This window comes from Dermacentor variabilis, unplaced genomic scaffold (genome assembly GCF_050947875.1).
Source record: "Dermacentor variabilis isolate Ectoservices unplaced genomic scaffold, ASM5094787v1 scaffold_14, whole genome shotgun sequence".
NCBI lineage: Eukaryota > Metazoa > Arthropoda > Arachnida > Ixodida > Ixodidae > Dermacentor > Dermacentor variabilis.
The window spans coordinates 16,787,272-16,807,455 of NW_027460302.1; the positions used below are offsets into that span (position 1 = coordinate 16,787,272).

Genomic DNA, 20,184 nt, shown 5'->3' on the forward strand with positions numbered 1-20,184 from the left:
TCGTCGATTTGCTATCATCTTTTCCTGTGCCAGATGGTGACTACGTCGCCACACGTGTTCCTGATGTCCTTTTGATGCCCAATATCGCTGTGCCCCACTCCGTCATAACCCTCGCCGGTAACCGGACATGCCTCCCCGTTGTCAATTTTGGCCTGACAAAGGAAGTTCTACCTCAAGGCATATCGGTTGCAACACTGCATGCTATAGGAGATGACCACGTCACAACGTTTTCAGTAGACGTCTGCTCAGATTCTTCACCATGTCTACAGCATGCTATTTGCCCTGACGCAACATTTTGTCCCATGATTGCTGCTGACCTATTGCCTGAACAAGCAGCAACTCTGTGTCGCCTTTTGGTTTCCTACCACGACATCTTCGACCTCAACAATCTCCAATTGGGCCAGACTTCAATTGTTAAGCATCACATAAATACTGGTGATGCCAGTCCTACTCATCGCCGGCCATATCGAGTTTCTGCTTTAGAACATAAGATTATTCAAGATGAAGTGAACAAGATGCTTGCAAAAGGTATTGTTGAACCTTTGTGGAGCCCTTGGGCGTTGCCCATGGTTCTTGTTAAAAGGAAAGATGGAACATGGTGTTTCTGCGTAGATTATCGTCGTCTAAACCGCGTTACCAAGAAAGATGTCTACCCCTTACCTCGCATTGATGATGCCCTCAATTGTCTCCATGGTGCCAAATACTTTTCATCAATAGACCTTCGGTCTTGGTTATTGGCAAATATCTGTGGATGAAAAGGACGAAGAGAAGACCGCGTTCGTCACCCCTGATGGTCTATATCAATTCTATAACAAGGTTTTACTGTACAATGGTAATATATATTATTATTAATTTATTTTAAAGCTCCTGGCAGATTTGCTTGACTATGTTTCAGGACGAGCAGGCAATACTGCTTATGGCACAACTTTGCGGAAGCATAAAAAGCTCGCACTGATTCAAAAAAGCAGCCATAAGCACGAGACCATGGAGTGATCCAATCAAGCAAATAACACGGCCTACACCCTATCGCTTGATAGAACAGTGTGAATAGTGTGCTGCATCAGCACCCATGGCACTGTTTTTCTGCTGCACCGGCACCGCTGCCCCTTTTAAGCACCTGTTCTGTGTATCGCATGAGTATCTGTTGCATCAATAGCGATGTCTGCATTGAAAGCTTTCTCAATCACCTCTCAGCATCAGCACAGGGTGCCATTGTTTCTAAGAGTGCTTTGTTGAATCTTTCTATGTTGTCAAAGGTGATTCGAAACAGGATTTCACTTGGAGTTTGGTTGTTCTTCATTGACCATATTTGCCCTGTCTGTTTTTGTGTGTGTGTCATTTTATGGCTGTTTGATTCACCAGCACCATTTCAAACAGTCCACATGGTACTGAACCCTACCATTCATTTCAGTGCCTCATTGATAGTGCCTTGAACTCCTTGCTATTCATTTCAAAAGGGGCTTGGTTGGTGAGTGAGTGAGTGAAGTAACTTTATTTTGGTCCAGAGAAGACGCAGGGAAGACCCCGCGCCACCCGGCTAGTCCCACGTAGGGACCGCCAAGCCCAGCTTGACGGCCCGATCGCGGGCACTCTGGACGGCCAGGGTTTGGTCGTTGAGTTCGGGGCTGCCCAAGAGTGCAGCCCACCTATCCTCGCTGAAGGAGGAGCCGATGGCTTCACACTCCCACAACACATGGTCCAATGTTGCCCTTAGTCCACAGGCAGGGCAGTCCGCACTGGTATATCTTTCAGGGTATATGGCATGAAGAACCGCGAGGTTAGGGTATGCACGGGCTTGTAGAAGTCGAAGGGTAACCGCCCGCGCCCTACATAAGGCGGGGTGCGGCAGGGGGAAGACCCGTCGTGACAGATAGTAATGCGTGGTGATCTCATTAAACGTAAGCAAGGGTTCCCCGCGGGGCTGGGCGACTGCTGAGGCGGCGCGGTCAGTGAGTCCTCGCGCGGCCTCGTGTGCGCCCTCGTTAGGGTTAGAGGGAGAACCCTCAATTGACCCCAAGTGAGCGGGAAACCAAATGAGAGAATGCGGAGAGATACTTTTGGCGCTTTGGAGAATGCGGAGGGCCTGGGGGGAGACCATGCCGGTTTGGTAGGCCTTAATGGCTGCCTTGGAATCACTATATATTGCCTCTCTGCGACCATCGAGCACAGCCAGCGCGATTGCAACCTGTTCGGCTACCACGGGCCTCGAAGTGCGTACCGTAGCGCAGCAAGTGAGCCTTGAATTGGAGTCTACGATGGAGACGGCGAATGCCTCTTGTTGGACATATGCCGTGGCATCCACGAAGCTTGCCTCAATGTGGTTATTGCGGACATGCTCGAGTAGAGCTGTACCCCTGGCCCGACGTCTGCCGACGTTGTTTGCGGGGTGCATATTGCGGGGAAGGGGCGCGATGTGCAGGTGAGACCTGATGTCGCTGGGAATCCGCACGGCGTCGGGGCACTGGTCGACAGGATTGAGGCCCATCTCGCCGAGTAACCTGCGGCCCGTCGGGGTGCCGGATAGCCTGAGCAGCTGTGAGTACTCTTGTGCCTCGATAATTTCTTCGAACGTGTTGTGGACTCCGACCTTCAACGGGTTTTCGGTGTGAGTGCTTGCAGGTAAGCCGAAGGCGAGCTTAAAGACCTTTCTGATGAGTGAATTGAGCTTGTTCTTCTCTGCAACATGCCAATTATGCATGGCTGCCGAGTATGAAGAGAACAAAAGCATGTATAATGCGGATGAGGTTGTCTTCCTTGATTCCCCGGTGCCTGTTGGCGATCCTCCGAATGAGGCCGAGAGCACTCTCCGTCTTGGCGGTGATCTTTCTGAGTGCGGTTCCATTGGCACCGTTAGACTCGATATACATCCCCAATATTCGGAGTGAGTCGACTCTGGGCACCGGGGACCCGTCACCAGTGAAAAGCCGTATTTCGCTTTCGGACGCCGGTTTCCAATCACGATGGCCGCCGCCTCTGGGTCTTTTCTTGTAGAAAAGTAGCTCAGATTTCGATGGAGAACATCTGAGCCCAGTGGGGCGGAGGAAGCGCTCGGTCGCATCGATGGCGCTCTGCATGGCGGCTTCAACTTGGCCGTCGCTCCCGCCGACGCACCAGATGGTGATGTCATCTGTGTAGATGGTATGGTTGATTCCTTGAATCTTCGTGAGCTCCTTAGAAAGTCCGATCATTGCGATGTTAAATAATGTTGGCGAGATGACTGAGCCCTGAGGCGTGCCGCGTGAACCAAGGGTGATCTCTTGCGAAAGGTATCCTTCGATCTTGAGCTTGGCAGTTCTCTGGCTAAGGAAGGATCGGACGAAGTCGTAGGTCCTCTTCCCGAGTCCGAGGCCGGCAATAGACTGGAGAATGAACTCGTGTGAGATATTGTCGAACGCCTTCTGCAGGTCTAATCCAAGGATGGCTCTGGTATCACCCGTGCTCCGGTCGATGATCTGATGCTTTATCAGCTTCATGGCGTCCTGTGTCGAGAGGCCGGCTCTGAAACCAATCATATTGTGGGTGTACATGTCATTGGCCTCGATGTGCACCTTGAGCCGGTTGAGCAGGGCATGCTCTGCAACCTTACCGACACACGACGTCAGGGAAATTGGTCTTAGATTCTCTATTCCTGGTGCTTTACCGGGTTTGGGGATGAGTACCGTGCAGGCCGCCTTCCACTGTGTGGGGACCTGTCCACTACGCCAGACTTCAATAATCCTCTCAGTGAGGAAGTCGATCGACTCATCATCGAGATTCCTCAGCATCCTGTTAGTGACGCCATCTGGGCCAGGCGCAGATTTGACGTTCAGTGAGAAGAGGACATCTCGGATCTCGGCCGCGGTAAAGTCCTGGTCAAACTCCGGCACCGCACACCCCGCGTAGTCCGGGAACTGGGTAGGGGCAGAGCTATCCGCGACCGGCAGGTACGTGTCTATGAGCCTGTCGACAATCAACTCGTCCGGGGTAGAGTCCGTAGCGAGGTGGATGGCTCGCGCGAGGGATCGTCTCTGGCTGGATCTGGTGCTGCCCTCATCGAGAAAGTGTTTGAGCAGACCCCAGCTCTTGCCTGATCTGAGCTGACCCTCGACGGATTCGCAGAGCTCATCCCATTGTTGCTTACAGAGGTTCTTGCAGTGATGTTCGATCTCCCTGTTAACCTCCGAAACCTTCTTGCGGAGCCTCCTCTTTTGCTTCTGCCCCCTCCATCTCGTGAGGAGGGCTTGCTTAGCTTCCAACAGGTGCGCCAACCTGCTATCCATCTTTTCGACGTCGAGTTCAGTGACGACCTCCTTGGTTGCCGCCGCGGCATCATCCCTGATCCCTTTGCACCAACCTTCAAAATCTGTCCCGGCCATCGGTGCGCGCTCGGCTCTGATCTTGCGGAAAACGTCCCAGTCGATCAGCTTGAATTTCCTTGTATTATAGCGGGCAATCGGGAGGGAGACTTCGATGACGTAGTGGTCACTTCCAAGGTCTAGAGCCGTGTTTACCCACTTGACCTCCCCTACGTTCTTGACAAAAGAGAGGTCTGGGGTAGTATCCCGGCATGCGGAGTTACCTCTCCTAGTGGGGAAATCCTTATCGGTGATAAGGGTCAAGTCCACTTCCATCGCAGTCTGCCACAGTTCGCGTCCCTTGGGCGTGTCATGGGTGTACGCCCACACCCTATGTGGGGCGTTGAAATCCCCGACGACTACAAGGGGGTGCCCACCGGCCAGGCTGACGGCTCTCTTGAGGAGGGAGTTCGCCCTCGCCCTGCGGTAGCTGGGGCTGCAGTATACGTTGAGGATAAAGAGGCTGTTTCTTCTGAGGCCCTTTCTGGGTGGGTTCATGAGGATTTCAGTCATGACGTACTCGATGCCATCACCAACTGCGCCGAGGTCGCGAGAGAGGCAATTGTACCTTTTGTTGACGAGGGTAGCAACTCCCCTACCTCCTGAATGTGAGGATGCTACCAGATAACCTGCGAGTTTGATAGGAGTACTAGTTGCAACTTCCTGAATAGCGATGATTTGGGGCTTAACCGTGGGAGTTCTTAAATATTGCTGCAGAAGCGGCTTCTTATTGGGAAACCCTCCGCAGTTCCATTGCCAGATACTAAAGTTCTCGTCCGCACTATCCATGGCTAGGCTGAGAGGAGGCTTGAACGGCCCTGAGAATCGCGCCCTCCGTCGGTGGTGCCAGTACATGACGTCGTGCTGCGACCTGCGAAGGAGCGGGGCTGGGTTCTCTCCTGGCATCGACCTCCTCTAATTTGCTTATTCGTTCACTGAGTGCACCTAAGCCTATTTTTGGGTGCGCTAAAGCTTCCTCGACCTTTGCTAAGCTAGCCTGCATGCTGGCGAAGGCATTCTTGAGTTCTGAGAGCAATTTTATTTTCTCGTCTTCCTCTCTGTTCTCTACCGCTCGACGCTTGGGCGCGCGAGCCGCGTGGGATGTCTCGGACGTATCCATGGCGACCGGGCCCAAAGCGGGTTGCGGCGAGGAGGGTGAAAGCGCGAGCTTCCTAATCTCCGCCATCTCCGCAGCTAGCCTGCGCATTTCTTGTTTAACCTGCGCGTTTTCTTTCCTCAACTGCTCGTTAACTCGTCGCAACTCCTCGAGCTCGTGTGCGTGGTGCGAATCGCGAGGCGGGTCGTCACCTCTTGGACCTTCACGTCCCCCTCGAACCTTGTCGACCCAGGAGAGCGTGAACTTGCTTCTAAGGGCGGTGGGCGTGCGAGAGCGGGACCTGGTCCGCCTCGACGTGTCGCGCCCCGGCCTGGAGCTGGAGCGAGGCCGAGAACCGGAGCGTCCCCGGGAGCAGGCCCGTCCTTTGGACCCACGGCTGGAGCCGGAACGTGCCCTGGAGGTGGAGTGGCCCCTGGATACGGAACGAACTCTCGAGCGGCCCCTGGAACGGGAGCGTCCTCTGCGCTGAGTACCCGGAGTGGACGAAGCCTGGACGAGTTCCGCAGTGTCCGAGCGCCGCTGAGGGGACGGTGACGCGGCATCGGCCACCTTGGCGCGCTCACTGCGACGACGACGCTCGATGTATGGGATCTTGAACCTTTGAGCACAGTCCTTATTAGCCGTGAGATGCTGGCCACCACAGAGTTTACACTTGGGGGTACACTGATGCTGCTCATCGGGACTAGGGACACCACAGCCACGGCAAATAGCGTCACCTGGATTGGGACACACGTCGGCGCGATGACCGAGGCGGCCGCACGTATAGCACACGTCGATTTGCTTGCAGTAGAGTGAGCACTGCATGAGTAGTGGTCCATACCTGACAAAGTTCGGTACACGATGCCCGTCGAACGCGACGATGACCGTGCCGGTTTGAGCTATTCTCTTCGCTGCTAAGGCGAGTGGATTATTGGCGTTGACAATCTTGGCATCGATTACGTCAGGGCCGTCTTGAAGAGGGATGTTGCGGATCACCCCCTTGCACGTGGAGTGCGGGGCCGTCTCATAGGCACTGAGCTCATATACCTTGCCCGAGATGAGCATCTGCCTCATTCGGACGTAGCGGTTCGCATTCTCGCGCTTAGGAGTACTGGCAACCATAATATTTTGCTGTAGATTCGGGCATAGAGTATCTTGGCATAGATCTTCCTGACTGATGCCAGCGGCGGCGAGTATTGCGTCAGCTACCGTAACAACGCCAATCTTAAAGATATTGAGTCCACCTCGCGGCCTGATCACAATCTTGATGTCATCTCGAGGAAGTGAGGGCATTCGTCCCGCTCGTATAAATTTGGATTTTAGCGCAGCACCGCCTGATTTGCCATGGCGCGCTCCCGGCTGGGGCGATGGCGCATTAGTGTCAGCCGTGCGCGTTTTGGCGCTAACTCTTCTGGCCCCCGCAGACTGCCAGCCTTGATCTTGGGTAACCTCTTCCGGGGAGATATCCTCCCCCGCCACTTGATACTCCATCTTGAGTATGAAGCGTACTCCGCCTTCAAAGGGCCAGTACACGGCGGGCAGATGCTTCACGAGGCGAAAAGCTCGGTCTCAAAGCTCGGGCACGGGCAGGAGGCTCGTGGCCGTGGCGCGAGGCGCGTTGCCTCCGGGAGCAAAGCTTGGCAATCCTCCGTAGGCTTAGCTTGGCGGCCGCCGCTTTGATGCTGTCGAAGCGTGTAAATCTGTGAAAAATGAACTCACAGCGCTGCGGATGGTCTCTCTGAATGCCGCTTTTCGAGTTGCGTCGAATTATGCAGATGTTCTGTCGCTTCCAGGTTGCAGTCCGCAAGAAGTACACGTTGAATCGGGAGCTCATGTGGAACAAGTCCGCTGAGTTGGCCCCCTTGCGGTGAATTCGGGCTTGGTTGGTTAACAATTTTTCAGCACCATCCCTCGGTGCAGCATGTTTCATGCATTGCTACCTTGGTGGAGAAGTACAGGTGCTAATCAGCGATGCAGCAGACACCATCGAAACCCCACTTACATATTCTGCATCTACAGCATGGTAGTGTACATGCTTTGCATGCATGTACACTAGCCAGGGTTGCCAGATTTGGCTACTTTGCGCCAAATTGGCTACTTTTTGAGGCTGTTGGCGGGGAAAAAATGCCTTGGCTACTTGGCTACTTTTTTGGCTACTTTTGAAATAGCTTCACTATTGTAAAAATTGGATAGAAACTTGTGGAGCTCATATTATGCAGCAGCATTAGCAAATATTTAGGCCAACCCGCAACAACGACACTTCAAATCTTTTCAAGCTGTTCCATCATCATTGTCAATCTGACTCTGGCGCCTTCATTTCATGCAAAGGATTTCGCACTGGTGACGTCACAGCGTGTTCCATCTTCGCATTGACGTTCCGCGTCAGGCCTTCTTCGATTTTCGGAGTTCTGGCAGCCCGCTGGCAGCCAGACGGCAGCCAGCTAGTGCCGGTCCTGATGGGAAGGCAACGTGAGGTGGGATCCTAAGACAACCCGAAGCTGCCCGAAGTTTGCAAAATCGAACACTTGGACAGCTGGTCACGGGATAAACGTAAACATGCTACAAGCATGTCAGCGGCCGGTCTGGCCGGCGCGCTCTCGGCGTAGTCGGTCCATGTATGTGTTCCCAGCTTGAAAATATACAGCTCTATTCTGGAATACAATCACTTTTGCGAGATTTCGCGCGACCGGGCACCTCACTATGCAGAGCGTAACAAACGGCCTGCGACACGTCCGATGCCAAGACGCTAAATCGCACGTAAATAATCGCGAAAGCGATCGCTCGAGGATGCCTTGAGCTTTGACCTTCTTCGAGAAATGTGCGCCGAGATTAACTCAAACATTTACACCTGAACTGGAGCTGTGATTCTGATTTGTGATAATATTCTAGTCATATTACATGCTGATCAAAGCGCTCTTAGCTGTAGTCATTTATACACGTTTCATAATATTTTTGTATGTTCTTACATTTACTAAAAGCAGCTTGAAGTGTTGGCTGTGATAATGTCTTCAGAGTTGCATAATAAATGAAAATTCAACGTTTTTCCATAGCGTGGCTAGAGTGTACTAGAATGTTTTGAGTGGAAGGAGCGGAGACCGGTTCTCTTGTTAGCCGGGGCCCCCGCTTGCGTAGAAAGTTGCGGCGGCGCTCTCGTCGACCGCACTTGAAGAGCCTTGCTTGCTGGGAATGGTTGTTGTGCTTGGTTTTGGCCACGGAGGAAGGAAACTAAGGAGAGGCCCTACCTCCTCCGCGCGCTAGGAGAAAAGTGTGACGGAAATGATGTAGTAGGTTCTCATTTTTTTGCTGCTTTATTTTTTTTTTTTTTTTTTGCTGTATGGTTACGCCTTTTGGGCCACAATGGCGGCGTTGTTATGGTTTTGGGCGCTCACACGTGTTGCTCTGGTAGGTTTCGTGCCGTGGCAAAGGCGCTGTGTGGGCGGGTTTGCGTTAGTCACCGTGTCTTGTTGCGCTGTGTTACCTGTACCGTGCTCTGCCGGATGTTGCGCGAGCGCGCGAAACCACGCGCAGCGCGGCGTGGTTTCGCGAAAGATGTAAACAAGAGAGGAGGGTGGCCCAAAAGGCGGAGCATCGCCATGAGCAACGCCAACTTCCAGCTTCACTTTTGCTTCACAAAGAGTGACGTCAGGGCCTCTCCCTAATTATACATGGGTTGCACCAACGTCACATCCGCAAGCCAGGAAACCGGAAACCGCCATGTTTAAGAACACTTGCTGCGGAGATCGTGCTGGGTCGTGTACTATGCAGTAGTAGAAGACCGATAATTCCATATTCACGATGACAATTTGTGCCATTTTTGGCTGCAGAACGAGAAGCGATTCTTCTGCTATCAAGGACAAGGCACAACCACACATCGGACTGTTTAGTTTGCCCGCGGTTATTAAGAACCAATGTGAACGAACAAGGCTCTTGTCTGAGCAGCGCCGGAGCGTTTGGCTGGCAAGGATAAATAGAAAGGACTTGAAGAATGACAAGTATGTCCGTGTTTGCGGTCTTCACTTCGTCAAAGGTAAACGAATTTTCAGATTACGCCGTTTATAACACTAACTCGCCTGGCCGCTTCTCTTTCCTGCTGCCGAAATTGTTTGTTTATCCGCGGCGTTCACACGACTTTTTCTGAAAGCGCTAGTCAAAGCTCTGTAGATTGCCAACTGTGCGCTTTAAATTGCAATTAATACACGGTACATGTGCAGTTAATGCATTTGCATGTGTGTTCTTTTAAAGGGAAGCCTGCCAATTTGATGGACGATGGAAATCCGGACTGGGCACCGAGTCTGCGGCTGGGCCACGGCCGTTATGACCGCACTACTGTAGTTGCATCCGCGCGTTACATGCGGTGTAAACGGCGACAGCAGAACAAGCCACATGCTGCTGCAGTGTGCAAGCAGCCCGTGAGGCCTGTAACGCCACCTGAGCACGCCATAGGCTCGGAACTAGAGCCTGATGAGCTCACTCCAATGGGCCCCATTCTGGAGTCTACTACAACGACAGGTTTGTGTGCATATGATTCCCAAGCATGTTAGTCTAAAGGTTTCTCAATTTTATTATGTCCTGAGTTTCACACTGACAGGCAATTCTGTTGATCTGTTTCTTTTTCCAGAGGCAGAAGTCCAAACTGAGCTCACGTGCAGAGACCTCCAATTGCTAGAAGAAGATTACCGCAAACTATCCGTTGAGCTGGCAACGGTGAAACAGCAAAAAGAGGAAATGGAAATGTTGGAAGCGTCCTTGCGTGAAGACCCCAACAAAGTGTCATTCTACACAGGTCTTCCAAATTTTGTAGTTTTAATGGCTGTGTTCAACCTCCTAGAGAAGTTTGTTAAGCACACACCACAAAACTCATTGGTAAAGTTTCAAGAATTTTTAGTGTTCTTAATGAAGCTTAAGTTGAACCTGCCATACCAAGACCTTGCTTACCGCTTTAATATATCAGAATCGACCGTATGTCGGCTATTTGACACATGGCTACACGTTGCATTTTGCAGATTGAAGCCTCTGATGTCATGGCCCTCAAGGCAAGCAATAAGGAGGACAATGCCTCAAGCCTTTTTTGAATCATTCGGAGAAAAGGTGGCGGTCATAGTCGACTGCTTTGAGATCAAGCTTGAACGGCCGTCCTCCCTGCAACCAAGATGTCAGACTTGGTCCCAGTACAAATCTAGCAATACAGCCAAGTACCTTATAGGAATATGTCCTCAGGGAGTCATCACCTTTATTTCCGATGGTTGGGGAGGCAGGACCCCTGACAAACATATTACTGAACACTGCGGCATTCTTGACCATTTATCTCATGGTGATGTGGTACTGGCCGACAGAGGGTTTGATATTGCCGACAGTGTAGGCTTGTACTGTGCAAAGCTCCACATACCTGCATTCACCAAAGGCAAAAGACAATTGTCAGCAGTGGATGTCGAGGCAACGAGAAATATTGCAAATGTCAGAATTCACGTTGAGAGGGTGATCGATCGGCTTGGTTCGTAACAAGTATGTCATAATGAAATCCGTTCTGTCACTAGCGTATGCGACTCTCAAACAGGGACACCAGTTCACACCTCTAGATAAAATCGTCAACGTTTGCTGTGCACTGACAAATTTCTGTCAATCTGTTGTTCCTGCAAATCCAGAGCCATGTAGCTAAGCTTGCCGAGTATGCGTGGTGTTTGGAAAAGGCAATTCTTGCACGATAATGTGAGAGAGAATAGTCTAGAGGAATTTGAACTCCCACAAGTAACGCCAGAAGTAAAGAACGCCTTGGGAGCTATGCAAAGGGGGAAGGCAGCTGGGGAGGATCGGGTAACAGCAGATTTGTTGAAGGATGGTGGGCACATTGTTCTAGAAAAACTGGCCACCCTGTATACACAATGCCTCATGACCTCGAGCGTACCGGAATCTTGGAAGAACACTAACATAATCCTAATCCATAAGAAAGGGGACAGCAAAGACTTTAAAAATTATAGATCGATCAGCTTACTGTCCGTTACCAGGCAGGATTCCGTAAAGGCTACTCAATAGACCATATTCACACTATCAATCAGGTGATAGAGAAATGTGCGGAAGATAACCAACCCTTATATATAGCTTCCATTGATTACGAGAAAGCGTTTAATTCAGTCGAAACCTCAGCAGTCATGCAGACATTACGGACTCGGGGCATAGACGAGCCGTATGTAAAAATACTGAAAAAGATATATAGCGGCTCCACAACCACCGTAGTCCTCCATAAAGAAAGCAACAAAATCCCAATAAAGAAAGGCATCAGGCAAGGAGATACGATCTCTCCAATGCTATTCACAGCGTGTATACAGGAGGTATTCAGAGACCTGGATTGGGAAGAATTGGGGAAAAGAGTTAATGGAGAATACCTCAGTAACTTGCGATTCGCTGATGATATTGCCTTGCTTAGTAAGTCAGGGGACCAATTGCAATGTATGCTCACTGACCTGGGGAGGCAAAGCAGAAGAGTGGGTCTAAAAATGAATCTGCAGAAAACTAAAGGAATGTTTAACAGTCTCGGAAGACAACAGCAATTTACAATAGGTAGCGAGGCACTGGAAGTGGTAAGGGAATACACCTACTTAGGGCAGGTAGTGACGGCGGATCCGGATCATGAGACTGAAATAATCAGAAGAATAAGAATGGGCTGGGGTGCGTTTGGCAGGCATTCTCAAATCATGAACAGCACTTTGCCATTATCCCTCAAGAGAAAAGTGTATAACTGCTGTGTCTTACCAGTACTCACCTACGGGGCAGAAACCTGGAGGCTTACGAAGAGGGTTCTACTTAAATTGAAGACGACGCAACAAGCTATGGAAAGAAGAATTATGGGTGTAACGTTAAGGGATAAGAAAAGAGCAGACTGGGTGAGGGAACAAACGCGAGTTAATGACATCTTAGTTGAAATCAAGAAAAAGAAATGGGCATGGGCAGGACATGTAATGAGGAGGGAAGATAACCGATGGTCATTAAGGGTTACGGACTGGATTCCAAGGGAAGGGAAGCGTAGCAGGGGGCGGCAGAAAGTTAGGTGGTTGAATGAGATTAAGAAGTTTGCAGGGATAAGATGGCCACAATTAGCACATGACCGGGGTAATTGGAGAAGTATGGGAGAGGCCTTTGCCCTGCAGTGGGCGTAACCAGGCTGATGATCATGATTCCTGCATACACTGTGCAATTTACCTGTAACAAATTTTTACCTGCAATTTTTTTACTGTACTCAGCATAGAGGCTGCCAGTTCTCTCTTAGCAGAACAAAACATTCCAAACATCGCACTGCTTGATTTTAGAGCAGACGCTTTCAAAAATTTTTGTCTCGTTCGTACTATCAATGACTGAAATTATCAAAAGAGATTGTTCAGTGTTCCGGTCTAGAAGTTTTGAAAACGCCCTTGCGTAATATTTTTGACTGTTTTGAATTTGTATGTTTGTGACCCATATAATATGCAATTTTGTCCAAATCTATCTTGCAATTGTTTGTTTGCTGTTTGAACCTGTCTGGGAGCACTATACTGTTTCTAGTTGCTTTGCTTGAAACATTTGTATTCCTGCTGATGTGATGATACGTTGATGTTTTGGATCTTACTTCTGGTTAAAGTATGGCTTTATTTGTGAATGGTATCAAGGAAACCAGTTTTGTTCAAATGTTTTGTTAAGTTGTACTTTTTTTAACCTAAATTCTATGACCTGAATTATCAAATGTCTGATTTTACACTATTTGTTTATGTGGTTTAACGTCGCAAAACGACTCAGGGTATGAGAGACGCCGTAGTGGAGGGCTCAGGAAACTTCGTCCACCTGGGGTTTTTTAACGTGCACTGACAGCGTACAGTACACGAGCCTCTAACATTCTACCTTGTATTTCTATTAACGCGATAGCGTTAAGGAGCTCGTGTCGCAGAAAAGCCGGTGTCGTCGGCGTCGGTGTCGGTGTCGGCGTCCGCGGCGTTGGCCGTGAGCGATAAATCACGGCAGGCACTTCATTAATAAAAAGCAACTTCCAAGATGGGCTGGGTGGGAATCGAACCAGGGTCTCCGGAGTGTGAGACGGAGACGTTACCACTGAGCCACGAGTTTTTTTTTATTTATTTATATAAAGAAAAAAAAACTCGTGGCTCAGTGGTAACGTGTTCGATGCTTCAAAGCGGTACAAAAGCGCCTCTAGTGAACGCGGTGTTGCCTTAGAAACTCGCTGTTTCTAAGGCTCAGGCGTGCATCCCTTGCTCAGGCGCACATTTCGTTGTCGCGCCGAACGCTGCGTTGGTCGACGCTCACCGCGTCCGATGCGGGGCGCGTAGTCGCTGCGCCGTAGCCCATTGTCTTACACCCCTTGGCGGGTCGACGGGAACGCTGTCGCGTTCCACTCTTGAAGGCGAAGCTTAAGCGTCCTCCAATTTTTTTACATTGCTCTGCAATCGCAACTCCTGTCTTGGCAATGCTGACAGTATGAATAAATAACATTCATTCAGCACTAAGGAACAAGGACACAAAAGAAACATACCACAGGACGGGCGCTAACTACCCAATCTCTTTATTGTTGGCAGTGTGATATACTGATTGAAGCGTTCTCTTCATACCGCACTGACAAAGCAGTCTTGCCTAGTGAGCTCTGAAATCTGCATCACATGAAAGACAAATGCAATTGAAACCGCCGTTGCAACTTGAAGGGGAAAGTCCATGGACATTGAGAGTTACAGTTGTCTTTCAATCCTTCTGTCGTTCGCCTAACTTGTACTCGGGCATAGAATAGTTTGATTGGTCCCCACATGTGTGACGGATGAGTATGACCTTCTGTTTCGGTGTGTGTTCCAAGAGACATTGCACAGCAGATCACAAGACACCATCTCGGAATGCATAGCGCCACTCGAGTAGAGCATTGTAGCAGTGGCTGGTTATGTGGCCAAACTTCTTTAGGAGTTTCTTCCTTTTCCACATGTGATCTTTCCCATACCATTTGTATGTAGCTGATGAGAGCTTGTCGCCATGCGATAAATCCTTCATTAGCTACAAGTCTGATTTGAAGTATCTTCTGCAATTGCTGACACAGAAGAACTCATGGTAACATATTTGTGAAAGCTTGGAGCTCTTGTTCCAGGGACTCTGCTAAGATGTCTTCAGTTGAGCACAGTCTGCACAATACCAGTGCTTCTGCTTTGGTGCCCGCTTCATTCCAATGCACGAGTAGTGGAACCATTTGTATGGGCAGTGTTCCCCATCACATGCCACCATTTTTCCTGTTTCTGGGCCTCGACAGTAACAGTACACAGATCTTTTAGCACTAGTGCCAGCCTTTGGTGTACCTTTTCGGGTGAAGTATTGTGAAAACATTTCAGGTAGCACAACATGTGTGAAAAATCGTGTTGCCAATTCCAGAATTCCTTGAAAGAATGCACAATCTTCCACTATTCTTTCAATATGTACAGAGGTTGGCGTCCAAACGACAAAGTTGCAGTATTTCACCGCCCACATTGCCAGCTGTGTTTGGACTTGGTAGAAATACTCATGCGTCCTCTTTAAGCGAGGTCCTTCTGGACTAGCTTCCAGACAGAAATCTTTATTGCTCAATGCTGCTTCTAGTCCTTGTACTGCAAGTGAATAAGGGCATTTTACTTCAACAATGCCTTCACCGCAGCATAGACAGCTGACAATAGCATCTGGGGATGCTGCAAGGTGGGGATATTTGGCACTTAAACAAACGCCGGCCCTTCTTAGTCTCACATTGTTGTGGCATTGCACTGCATTTGCTTGGTACTTGGAGAGGGCAGCACTTTCATGCTTGAGTCCCCATTCTGTGGCTTCAGATGAAAACTTGTTTTTCTCTGGGTAGCAGATTCTGCTCAACAAGCTTATTGACGGGTAGTCCACGTTTGTCCTACACACACTCCTCATAACTGAAGCTGTTACTCGTCCAGCTCTAAATGCAAACCACTTTGCACATTTTGACTGCTCTCTTGTTATGGCTTCGACATGTTGCACCATATCTTCTGTTATCACCATTTTTTTTCAAAAACTCTTCGGCTCGGCTCACCAGAGCAGGCAAATCCTCAGAGGCGGCCTCTTCACACATTAGGGTTCGAAGAAGTAAAGGCTCTTTTGCTCGTGGTGGATGAAAGAGAGAGCTATATTTTTGACGGGTAGTCCACGTTTGTCCTACACACACTCCTCATAACTGAAGCTGTTACTCGTCCAGCTCTAAATGCAAACCACTTTGCACATTTTGACTGCTCTCTTGTTATGGCTTCGACATGTTGCACCATATCTTCTGTTATCACCATTTTTTTTCAAAAACTCTTCGGCTCGGCTCACCAGAGCAGGCAAATCCTCAGAGGCGGCCTCTTCACACATTAGGGTTCGAAGAAGTAAAGGCTCTTTTGCTCGTGGTGGATGAAAGAGAGCTATATTAACGCGATAGCGTTAAGGAGCTCGTGTCGCAGAAAAGCCGGTGTCGTCGGCGTCGGTGTCGGCGTCGGTGTCCGCGGCGTTGGCCGTGAGCGATAAATCACGGCAGGCACTTCATTAATAAAAAGCAACTTCCAAGATGGGCTGGGTGGGAATCGAACCAGGGTCTCCGGAGTGTGAGACGGAGACGTTACCACTGAGCCACGAGTTCGATGCTTCAAAGCGGTACAAAAGCGCCTCTAGTGAACGCGGTGTTGCCTTAGAAACGCGCTGTTTCTAAGGCTCAGGCGTGCATCCCTTGCTCAGGCGCACATTTCGTTGTCGCGCCGAACGCTGCGTTGGTCGACGCTCACCGCGTCCGATGCGGGGCGCGTAGTCGCTGCGCCGTAGCCCATTGTCTTTTTTTCATGCAGAGTAAACAACGCTGGCGTCACTCCTGCATCTGCTATTGCTGAAAAGCACTGCTCAAGCTCTGCATCTGTCGCAGCTGGGATTGGCAGTAGCCTATGTGATGAAGGGGCTACATGTGCAGTAATAGTACTGTTTATAATGTTGTCCATCTTTTTCTTCTTTGCTTTTGCCGAAGAAAAGTCGATTTCCCTTAGCCTTCGGAATTCAACATTCCGGCTATGAGCTGGCAGCCATGTATTTTTCTTTTCAGTACAAGTAACGGAGTCCCTCAGCCTCACAGCTGTCTCTATGGCAAAAAGTGTAGCAGCAACATGCGAGCATGCTTCGCCTACACCTGCCATGCACGTGGAATGCGCTGTCCCGACAGTTCCATCTGCTTTGGCAAGAATCCACACTTTGAGGGGTACCCCCCGTAGGCGCTGAGAGTGGTTGACCTGAAATGTCAAACAAAATGATTTCAGCAAATACAGTTTTTGAAATGTGAAATGTCAAATAAACTGATTTCCACCAATACTGTTTTCTAAATGTGAAATGTCGAATAAAATGACCTCAGAAAATACTCTTTTTCATACGACCACTTTGCTGAGCACCAGCAACAGTTGGTTGTGTGGTTGTACGCCACTTTATCCACAAAATGTGGCAGGAGCACAATGGTTTCACTTGCGCTTTACAAGGTTCAGAAAAGCACGCTCTAAAGCAAGCAGTTGTGAAAGTAATTTTTCTAACAGTTGTGACAGATGTGATGCTTTGCTGGTCATATGTTAACAATTTATGTACCATTTTCTAACCACTTGTTCTCAAGTTGCCGCTGTACGCGTGCTAGGCAACAAAATGGTTTCGCTCAACAACAAAAAAGAAACAAATCAGACTGTCTACAGGAACACACAGCGTAAATTTGGAGAAATAAGAAAAAAATGAGGAGCTTAACGATCGATCATTTACTAACCTTGCTCAAAACGATGACGCGCTCTGATGCCAGCTGCTTTGCTGCGATGCTCTTGACCCATCCGCTCGTAAAATAATTATGGCCTTCTAAGGATTTGTACGCCTTCATCTGTTGCAAAGTAACGTGACTTGTTGAAAGCACCAAGTAATTGACGATGTCGGCGTGCGTCACGGTGGGCAGCAAGTCGACGTTCGGCGTAGCGTCCTTGCCGATGCACAGTTCATAAGGGTCGATGCCGTCACACATTTCGATCTTCGCTCTGTAACGTGCCCGAGTCGGTCCTACGAGCTCTTCAGAGTATGATGGACAAAGCGCGTGCAAATTTTCTTTCGTCATGTCGCAAAGATAAACCGAACGACATCAAGCTCAGGTGCGGCGGTAGGCGGTATAAGCGTGCGTCCAGACGCGGTCGTTCTCAAAGATGGCGCACGCGCGATTTGCAAGCCGGAACTGACGTCACGTGCAACCCATGTATAGTTTCCTTCCTCCGTAGTTTTGGCAGTTCTTCCTATCGAGAAATCTCTGCTGGCCTGCTGTTCATCTGTGATGCCTCCCAAGCGACGGCTAAATTACTGTTACGCGCCTGGGTGCAAGACGGGATATGCTCGAACAGGACATAACCCCAAGCTGTCCCTTTTCAAAGCTCCAGCTGACGAAGAACGGCGACTGGTTTGGCAACGGAATTCACACAGGTCTGACAAACCACTGGACGTCGACTGTGCAGTGTGCGACCTGCATATTGAGTCCCGTTTCATTGTAAGAGACTATGTTCACATTGTGAGTGGTGCTGAAGTGCGAATTTCTAGAGGATCACCTACTCTTTCCCCCGATGCGGTGCCGACAATCTTGCCGAACTTGCCCAGCTGCCTGAGCGTGAAAACCCCAGCACCGAGGCCAGAGAGGAAACGACGACAAATAGTGACTCCTGAAAAGAAGATAAAGCGTTGTCGCACGGATGCTTTATCTCCTACTCGATAAGACGACGTTGATCGTGGTGCAGTGGGACACGAAGGAAACGATGCTAGTGCTGACTGCGTTGGTCTAGCTGATCTTCGCAAGCTTGCGCTTCCTTCGAAGTCATGGGCACCGCATGAATTTCAAAATTTTCCTGGAGTACGTGTCATACGTGGCCTGCACACTGGACTCCCGCTCAAACGAGCTCGCAATTGATAGAGCCGTGTTTTTTTATTGTTCAAGCCAGGACAGCGTCGAGTGTAAAGTGTTTGTGTCAGGAAAGCTCGTAAATAAGTTTTTATTTATTTATTTATTTATTTATTTATTTATTTATTTATTTATTTATTTATTTATTAGTACCTCAAAGGCCCCATTGAAGGGGTATTACATGAGGGGGTGGAATTTCAGCAGTACATTTCTTCTATGGTTGATCTGAATGACGATGAGTTGATCTGATCAACGATGGCGTTTGGCAGGTCATTCCAGTCCCTTGCTGTATGGACGAAAAATGATGACAGATGCGCAGAAGTGCGAGCAGGGGGCGGGTAGACGGCCTTCCCGTGGTTTGTGCGACTTGAAATGCGATGGGCGGGGCTGATAATGGAGTTCAGAGATGGATGATAAAAGAATTTGTGAAACAGACACAATCTGGAAATTTTCCGGCGGTTAGCTAAAGTTGTGAGATGAGCATTACGTTTTAGTTCAGTTACACTTACATAATAGGAATAGGCGGAGAAAATGAAACGAGCTGAGCAATTTTGCACAGATTCAAGAGTAATGGAAAGGTTATTTTGGTGAGGGTCCCAGATCGCGCATGCATACTCTAATTTGGGGCGGATAAGTGTTAAGTAAGCAAGGGATTTCACTGGTGGGGGTGCTAGTCGTAGGATTCGTCGAAAGTAACCAAGGACGCGATTTGCCTCGTTAGTAACCTGTGAAATATGAAAAGACCAGTTTAGATCAGATGTCAAATGAATGCCTAAATACTTGTAAGTTGATACTGAAGCGATTTCTGCATTCCCGATTAGGTATTTTGAAGATGGTTGTGAGTGGCGTCGGTGGAATGATAGCAGAGATGTTTTTGTCACATTTAAGGACATCAGCCATTAATTACACCAGGTTAGTACGTGCTGAATGTCAGACTGAAGAAACAAAATGTCATCGGTGTTAGTAATAGGCCGGTAGATAACGCAGTCGTCAGCGAATATGCGGATGTTAGAACATATGTTAGCAGGCAAATCATTAATATATATGAGAAAGGGAAGGGGGCCCAAGACGGTGCCCTGAGGTACCCCAGATATAACAGAGGAATAAGAAGATGAACATTTATTAGCAAAGACAAACTGCTGCCGATTAGTGAGAAAGCTGCATATCCAATTAAAAACCTGTTCGTTAAGATTGAGACGAGAAAGTTTTAGGAATAGTCGTTTGTGAGGAACTTTGTCAAAAGCTTTTTCAAAATCGAGGAAGAGGGCGTCAATAGGAATGTTAAGGTCAATGCTAGAGCTAAGGTCGTTAATAAAGAGGGCTAACTGTCTTTCGCAAGACAAACCTTTTAAAAATCCATGCTGGTTAGGGTGGAAGAAGTTGACGGATACTAGAAATTTTATAATTTGAGAAAAAATTATATGTTCCATTAGTTTAGAAGTGATACATGTGATAGATATCGGTCGATAATTATGGCGAGAAGATGAAGGCCCTTTTTTGGGGACTGGGATGACCTTGCCTATTTTCCAGTCATTAGGTATAATGGCTGATGAAAGCAATTGCTGAAATATATGAGACAATATGGTGCTAGTTGCATGTTTTGTATTTTTTAACACTTTAATATTAATTTTGTCGACACCAGCTGAGGCGGTTAATTTCAAAGAGTCGATTATTTTGACAATGCCATCAGGTTCGAAGCTGAAGCCCGGCATAGGTGGAAAGTTAAAGGGAAATCAGGTAATTCGTTATCCGGTTCGTGGGTGAAAACTGAGCTGAATGATAAATTCAAAACTTCCGTAACGTCATGATCTTCAATTGGATTATTA

At 48.8% G+C, this 20,184-nt stretch overlaps 1 pseudogene; it reads left to right on the forward strand.

Moving 5' to 3' along the window:
* The first annotated feature begins 9,152 nt into the window (after nt 1–9,152).
* On the forward strand, nt 9,153–12,804 carry LOC142567655 (uncharacterized; annotated as a pseudogene).
* Nucleotides 12,805–20,184: the final 7,380 nt, after the last annotated feature.